Consider the following 9,366-nt stretch of genomic DNA (forward strand, 5'->3'; position numbering starts at 1 on the left):
TGAACTCTATACCGTAGGCTCCAATTGTCAGATCCTCCCTTGTATACATGCTCAGATAATGTCTCAGCCTATCTAAACTTTGTTCCTCATGTTCCTCATTTTCACATACGTCCTCCCATCTTTGGTTTGGGAACTGTCGTATATGTTGTTGAACCCTTTTCAAATGGTTCACTTATGATAAGTATTGCTCCAGCCTAAACCCTATATAGGCTGATGTACCCGTCGAATCAGGCACTGATCCGTCACTATCGTCAGTACTATCTTGGACTCCCATTGATACTTATAGATCCTCAAATATGATAGCATTAATATATGTATCCATCTCATAGACTGAAGCAAAATCTCTAGCTTCTAATGGAATAGACAAATTGGGCATAACAGGCTGATTAGGCAGATCATGTGGATCAGGCATAACATGTGGCTGAGCTCTACTAGGTCCAGACATGCTGAAACACATGTAGCCATAATGTAAGTACCCAATATAAGAGTTATAGAAAACACATTTTTCATATAACATGTAACACAATATGAACGCATACAAATAAAACACATAACAATCACACACATAGTTTAGAGGAAATCTAACTATTTCCCCGAACAAACCATTCTTTTGGAATTTTTGCGGTATTCTATATTCTAACAGAATTAACTTTCTTAAATACTGGTCAGTTGTTCTGACCACTCCACAATACATTAATACTGCGTCTCAAACATAAGAATATCTCACATGTTCCTACAATAGCAACATGTTTCGAACACAAGAACATCTCATATGTTCCTACATTAGCAAAGTGTTTCAAACACAAGAACATCTCACATGTTCCTGATCAAAACATCAACATAGACTACACAGGTGTGCGATGTGATACTTATAGCTGAATATATTCAACAACTGAAAACTAATCAAGACATGACTCGAATCCTATGTTGTTGTAATAGTTTACTAGGAATTCTTACAACTCCTAACACAAGTCTCTTACAGTATCAACAGCAATACTTCGGACATTCGAGTCCTAGGACGTTGTTCTAATACTACCTTTGTTACGACCCGATTTCCGCCCAAAATTCGAGCCGAGACCGGTGCTAGGAAATGAGAATGGTTGTTCCAAAACCCGTAGCAAGCTTAGAACCTCTATAAAGTTTTTGCAAATATATTACTAGATCGTACCTTACGTACAATCCGTTTTCAAAAAACACTGTTAAAACATTAATCATTTAACATGAATATGTTTCTGAAATATACATGTAAGCGAAATACGGTTTCAGAAATACTAGTTAGATAACCTTGTTATCTTAACCCTCGCTTCTTTTTGAAAACTTGGTGTGTTAACATAGGAAACCAGGGACTTATCTCGCTTGCCTTGCCACATAGGCAGCCCTCTTTCAAACCACGCACTACTCTTTGCACTACATAACATGTTTAATAAAATAAGGCAAACACCTTTGTATTTCAAAACGATGGTATTAAACATATTAAAATATACACAGCGGACCAGTTACATATAACCAGCATACGTGAAACATAATGTTTTTGTGTTGGGTTTTATAGGTTCATAACGCAGCGGAATTTCAAAAATTTATCTAAAAACCCAAACCAAGATCCATGTAATTCGAATTAACAGAATAATTACTTACTTGTATGTCGAATTCAACAGCAATGTAGGAAGGAAGGAGGTGGTTCACTTTGGTGATACCTGGCCTCGGATCAGAAACGCCTCCAAAAGAACGCGTCCTCTACGAGTATCCACACGAACAGACCTTAGCCAAAACTAGTGCTTGTGTGCTAGCACTTATTGCTTCACAAGCAATTTCGAATTTTAGTGATTTAGTGAATAATGAATTTCGTGATTCTCAAACCAACTGCTTAATGAGTATTTATAGTGATAAATAACACTAGGGTTTGAGACAAATTCGAATTTCAATCTCATTGCAATTCTACAAGTTTATGTTTATCAAAAAACTCCTTTTTGATAATTATCCATATATATTAATTACTATATTTATTATCTTCCAAAAATAATAAATTAAGGAAAACACTTATCCTTAAATTTCGAATTAATATATATATATATTTATTAATATATATATATTACGAATTATATATATATATATATATATATAATTAATCACTTAATCACATTGGGCTTGTACAACCCATAACTGTTTTGGGCCTGTTCTTAGTGTGCGACCCTGTAGGTTCATATAACGTTGGCAGTAGGCTCGAAATCCCTATTTCAGCCCACAAGTCATAAGTGGCCTCTAGCAAGACATTATGACTACCCAAGTTATATGAATATCGATAATCCGATTTAACCATTTAATTTTAATCCCTTTGTCTCTCGATATCCAGATTGAATATAAGGCATAGTTATGTCATCCTTATAACATTCAATCATTAGTTTCTTGACTCTAAGTAGACTGAAAATGATAACTTCTTATCAATTAGCATGGCCATGCTTTTACTTCAGTCTATCTTCTTCAAGGGGCCCATAGATATCTTACTCAAATAAATGAGGGACAAATTCCTTCTCAGTCACTCACATTTCTCACATAGTTACTTTCATATCCAATGACAATCTATTCCATTATCCTGTTAAAGATAATGTAAGACTGTATCAAAATATGAAATAGCTATGTAGAAATCCATGATGATTTCAAGGTCAAAGGATTATACTAATAGAACTGTAATGAGAATTACTTATGACAGTGATCTATGTAGTATTCTCACAGTGGGTCATCCAGTGCCTTATTTCTCAAATAGCACCTATGATTTGACTTAATATCTCATATACATGATTAGTAAAACATAATCATCAGTCAACATCATACTAGTCTCAATGTTCTATTAAGACTAGGGATAGATGGTATATAATTCTTTTATTAAACCTAAGGGTTCTACTATCAAGTCACATACTCGATGACCTTAGAAAGAATTAACCATTCAAGTATTTTAATCATTGATATAAAATGATAAAAACTGCCAATCAATAAATAATAAAATGATAAAGTCAAAACATGGTCAAACATGATTGACCTAGTGCATATCACTAACATTTTGCAACCAAAAAACATAAGACCGACTCATACATAGAGGACAGGTAACTAAACACATAATGCCAACTATGTAGCCACCAAAATAGTATACACACATGCATTGGATCCTATCAGAGTATATGGACGAAGGGCAAGCGACACGGCTAGTGGCATAGCATACTTATATTATTGCAGCATTCTAAGAGTACAAGTCTATATACATATCAAAAATAAGAAAAGCTTCCCTGAAGCAGGAATGTGGAAGCTCGAGTAACCGTGAAGCTAATCACCTGAAAATGGAAAACAACGGGGTCACAAATATAAATATTTCAGAGTGAGTAAACATGTTTACAGTTAAATACCAAAATTGCATATATATATATATATATATATGTATGTATGTATGTATGTATGTGTATGCATGTATGTATGTATGTATGTGTATGTATGTATGTATGTATGTATGTATACACATACATACATACATACATACACATACATACATACATACATACATGCATACACATACATACATACATATATACACATGCATACATACATATATACATACATATACATATATATATATATCCAGATAAAACCCTAGTCCACAATTGTCTTAACAGACAACTCGACTCACAACCTTATAGTCTGCAAAATAAAGGCCGTGAACTAAATCACTGTCGTTCAATTATGTTTCTTTGGTACCTGGACCATAACCATGAAATTGTCATCACAGGTTTTACCCGTGAGTCCGTGACCGCGACTATATTACTTCCATCTCAGAATTTACCCGTCAAGTCAAGGACTTAACATCCCAATGACTTAACAACAACAGACTTACCTTTATACCACGACAAAGGTAATTCTAGTATCATTGCTGGTGATCATGCAACACTATTGCTGCCCAATAGGAATCTCTTAGCTAAGTTTCATACTTACTACTCCCTCCGTCCCGTAAAGATAGAAAAAGTAGCTATTTTTTTTGTCCCATAAAAATAGAAAAAGTAGTATTAGTTAACTATAAACTTATTAAAATACCCTTATATCAACATTAATTGATTCAGAGTTTCAATGTATACTTTTTATGCATCTAAAATTCTATTGGCTAATATGTATATAGTGGCTTTGGGTTGTGTGAATCACTAATTTATTATGATTTACTTCAAGAAATTAAAAGGACAATTTAGGAAAATTATCATAAATTACCTATAATTAACTACTTTCTTAATTTTTGTGAAAGAGCTACTTTTTCTATCTTTACGGGACGGAGGGAGTATGATTTATGGATTTAAAACAGTTGAATATTCATATTCAAAAGTAAACACGTAAACTCACAACACTACTATGTTTGCTACTTAGTCCCGTTGTATGTGTAATAAACTCCCTAGAGTCCTGGTTTTGTTTGCCTCACGGCTGGTCGGATCAAACATATAAAACATACAAGACAAAACATCAATACACATTTCCTATGTAAATTTTTAGGTTTGGAACCTAGTTCCAGATAAAGCATACAATCACATTAACACATCACACTTATTGTCTCGTTCTTTTAAAAACCGTATGAACAATTCTCACCCTTGAGAAAACGTTCAGACTTCGCTTTGGAAGTCCTTTTAGGTATATCAATACCTAAATAAAATCATTTAATAGTATAGATTTGATTGTCAAAACAATTCACTTTTACTTTTTTAAAGTTCGTTTAAAATGTTTGGTTTTATTTTTAAAACCTCCTTTTAAAACACCTAGATTTAGGTTTAAAAACTTTCATTCAAAACGTATTAGGTCCGATCGAAGAACACATCAAACTACTAGGAAACCCTCCTAGAATTGCCCCCAAAAGTCATCCCCCTTTGATGTCTGACATGCTGTGCATGACACAGCAGGGGGGTGCATGTTCGTGCAACATCAGCTGCACGTTCGTACAACTCCTTTGCTTCACATTCGTGCACCCATGGTTTCCAGCCCGAGAAAGCTCAATTTCCCGGGAAATCCGACGTGATCGGGACGTCCAAAACGTTGCAAAATATGAATTTAACATCCTAAAACACATATACACAATCTAATCACAATTCAGACGTTTAAATTGATCGTTCGGATTGATAACAGTTTATAAACGAATATATATTCGATATGTATCAAAATAATCTTAAAATATGGGATTAATACCTCGATTAATCAAGTATTAACAGAAGAATTGAAGTTAGAATCGATAAACAGACGATTCAGCAGAAACCCTAAGTCTCGCCTGTTACATAGAGAGGAAGCAGCTCTTTGCTTTTGTTTCAAATGAAGAAATGAGTTTATGATTCTCATTTGATATATATACATTTGGCAAAAGTGCAGTTTAGTACTAGCTCAATACTGCACTTTAAACGAACTTCTTAACTAGTCGTCTGTAGTTCAAACAGAAATGACTTCCGAATTTCGTGAAACTTTACCTAAAAATCCAATAAAATATAAAACAAATAGAAATATAGTTATTATTCACATCCGACTTATATTTTTTTTTTAATAAATCATTTAAGATTAATTATGTCTATACCAATCCCGCCTCATGAATTTCTACATCCAAATTTTATGAAGTTCTAACGATAACCTTTTAATATTATATTGCGAATATTAAGACCAAATATATATTTGCTCGGGACTTATAAATTATTTTATTTCTAATTTATAAGCTTTTCTTAGCCCCGTTAACTATATAAATATTAAAATTTAAATTCATAAAATTTAAATTTGAAATCCTATAGTCACAATATATTTTTAGGGACACTTGAAAATTAAATTATATTTCAATTTAAACTACATACTCCCATCTTATAAAATATTATACACATGATATTTTGTATTTCCTTAATATTACAGGATGTTACACAAGAATTGGTTACCAACCAATCTACATTTGAAGGAGCATTAGGGCATCCCAAGAGTTGTTGAAAATTGAAATTTGTTGGCGTAACAGCAACGGGCAACATGATCTTTTATGGATACACATCTAGATCTTTGGCCACCACCTGCTCAAGCCATTATGTTGCAATATCCTTCTCAAAAATACTATAGTTAGTTCCCTAATTGGTGAGGAAATTGTGCTTGGAATAGTAAACTTATTAAAAGAGTGTTTCTAGAATCAGAAGCGGACGCCATCCTAAAATTACCAATCAGCTTTAGCCTGCCAGAGGATCTTTTCGATGGATCCATATGAAAGATGGGAACTTCACTGTCCGGTCTGGATACTATTTATCACACCCGTACTCTAATGTTAGATTATACATTCATTAAACATTCATTATCATGCATTAAAATGATAAAGTCTATTTAGTCAGTCAATTAAGGACTCAATTGAACTGGAAATTTGACGATAAGTTAATTAAACTAATTCGAATGAACACAATATAAGGTTAGGAACTAAAGGTGGACTAAAAGAACACATGAAGGACTTAATGTTCATTTGTTCTCTTTAATATACTTATAGTTATCATGTTAATATGAAATGACAATTATATCTTTAAAAAAATTTATGTGTCAAAACTAAGTTATATAACTTAAGTTATTTTATTAGAGGCCAAAACTAAGTTACTTTATAGAGGCCTAATGTTCTGCCTACTAAGACAAATTTGTTGTCAAGTTTATAATCATGCATAAATCATATAGAAATCTATTTGTATGAGCTGAATTTAGGTCAATCCAGTATTAGATATCTATATCTAATATAAGGATACACACACACACACATGTGTGTGTATGTGTGTTTGTGGTTGTGATCGTGTTTTGTGATTTACATTACTCAATTAGGTGCTCGTTTTGGCAACGACAGTGCAAGTAGGAAGTAAGGCAACTTGTGACGATATTTTGGACTGGTTTGGTTGTTGTGTGGTCAGTAAATATACTAGCCCTTGCTACTAAAATTAATATGCTATTTTAATTTTCCAAATGTCAAGGTTTATTGTGTTTTAAATAGTTATATATGGCTGTTTTGGAATGCATGTAAGGTGTTCGATGAAATGTCTTGTTTAAACATTTCAAATATTACCTTTTGCAAATGTTGTTTATAATGAAAGAAGTGTTGATTTGAATCTATATAAGTATTTGATTTTTGTAAAGTTTTGATGTTTTTGATTTAATAATTATTTGTTTATGAATGTGTAATGCTTTCGGCAATTCAACAGTCGTTTGATTTGGTAAATTTGAAAGTGTTTGATTTGGTTAAGTTCTGAATGAGAATTTGAAATGGTTTTATTATTGAATTATATTGAGTTTTGATGAAATGATTTAATATTTCTTTTATATGATATACCTACTCTGTAATGATATATTTGGGAGGTGCTGAGTTGTGATATGCACATGGTTATGTGCTGAGTTAGTTATATGCACACGTGAGACATCATGAGTTTCTATAAACATTTGACATAGGGCACTTGATTGATGATCAGTGAAGGGAGAAGGGTTGAGCCGTGCTAATGATGGAGAGTTAGCCGTTAAGTGTGCCTAGATATGTTGGTTAGACTATAGATCAGTGTTGTGCTCCTGATTACAGATTTATGGTTTATATAATTGTTACAAGGTAATATATCAATGTTATAGTTGATGATTGATTCAAACTCTGTTTCATATTTAAAGTGAATTGTGTTGATATCGTTTATATTTGTAAATCCTTTCGTGATGTTGTATTGAACTGTTTTCTAGTATTTGTTATTATATGATATACATACTTTAAGTATATAAATGTTTTATGCTTGTTATGTCTATTTATTGAGCTTTCGCTCATTTTAGTTGTTTTAAAACCTTTTTAGTTAGTAGTGCAATCTACAGTACAATTGCCTAGAGAGGGATTTGGGCACAGAGTTTGGGCTTGAGACATAGAGATTAGTCACATCTCCGAATTTTGAGATGCCTTGATGTTTTGGTTTAGAATACAGTATTTGTACACACACACACACACATATATATACATACATACATATATAACAAAATATATATATATATATATATATATTTTGAATCACATGTTTAAAAGTTTATAACAAAATATTTTATAAAGGTTTTTCGTATATTGGTGCTTAATTATTTATATTTCACCTATTACAATTGTGATTTGGAGATGAAGATATTTTAAATAACTGTCAATCTCGTGCTAAGTAAGACAGGGTCTAACACTATCAACACCAAATAGCTGTGGTGGGTGCAAATGGGTGCGGTTTCTCTCTTAATAACGTGGATAGAATCTTGAAAATTGACCGGAAAGCTAAGGTTCTACAAAAGATCAAACACTTCTTTTGGTAGCTGAACAAAAATATCATTCCCTACTTTGAAGTGCTTATAACTCGTGGTGTTTAGTGCGAGACTTGTTGCCCTCGATGTGGTAGCGAACCAGAATCAATATTATACGCACTGAAAGATTGCCAATGGATTAGAGGTTTCTGGATATGCAGCTCGCTAGGGCTTCGAGTTGTTTCATACCAAAGCCCCAACATCACAAGTTGGGTGTCCGATGTTCACTTAACGCTTCCTAATACAGACTTTGAGCTTTTCATCACGATGTTGTGGCAACTATGGAATGAAAAAAAATATGTTGATCATCGATCAAATTACTAAACTAACGGAAATTGTAACTCAGCGATGCATTGATATTCAAGCGAGTTGTTTGCGACCCAAAACTGCAGTCACGACAGCCACAGAAAATTGCCACCGACGTTGGCAGCCCCCTATAGAGGACAACATTAAACTGAATACTAATGCAACCTATAAAGATGGCTTCACCAAGGTTATTATTGGAATTGTATTTAGAGATGCCACAGGCTTGGTGATGCTCTCAGCTGCTATGCCGTTTCAATTCTTCAAAGGCTGCAAATTGCGAAGGACTGTTATTTTAAGCGCGTAGAGGTGGAATGTGATTCAAGTACGGTGATCCGAAAGATAAACTAGCTCTTTGTTGATCGATCTCATCTCGGGGTTATCTACGAAGATATCTAGATGTTGTGTAGTTCTTTTGTTAGTATAGGTTTCTCTTTCATGAGCAGAATGTAATACCCCAAAATATTTAAGCATTTAATTGGACTACGTGTCCAGTCCTGTTTCGCCAGTGTGGCGATATTGGAAATAATTTTCGAGAAACTTAATATTAAATTTCAATTCTAAAGTTAGAATTAGAATTAGAAGGAAAAATGTCAAGAAAAGCTCGAAATAAGGTACAGGGACTAAAGTGGTAATTTAGCCACTACGACTTAAAATGGAAATTATTTCGCCAAGGTCCGCGAAATGTTTTATAGTATATGTGGTAAAAGTTTCGGGTCAATCGGAGACCTTTTAAAATTTGGACGCGGATACGTTTTG

The sequence above is a fragment of the Mercurialis annua genome, linkage group LG3 (assembly GCF_937616625.2).
Source record: "Mercurialis annua linkage group LG3, ddMerAnnu1.2, whole genome shotgun sequence".
Classification (NCBI taxonomy): Eukaryota; Viridiplantae; Streptophyta; class Magnoliopsida; order Malpighiales; family Euphorbiaceae; genus Mercurialis; species Mercurialis annua.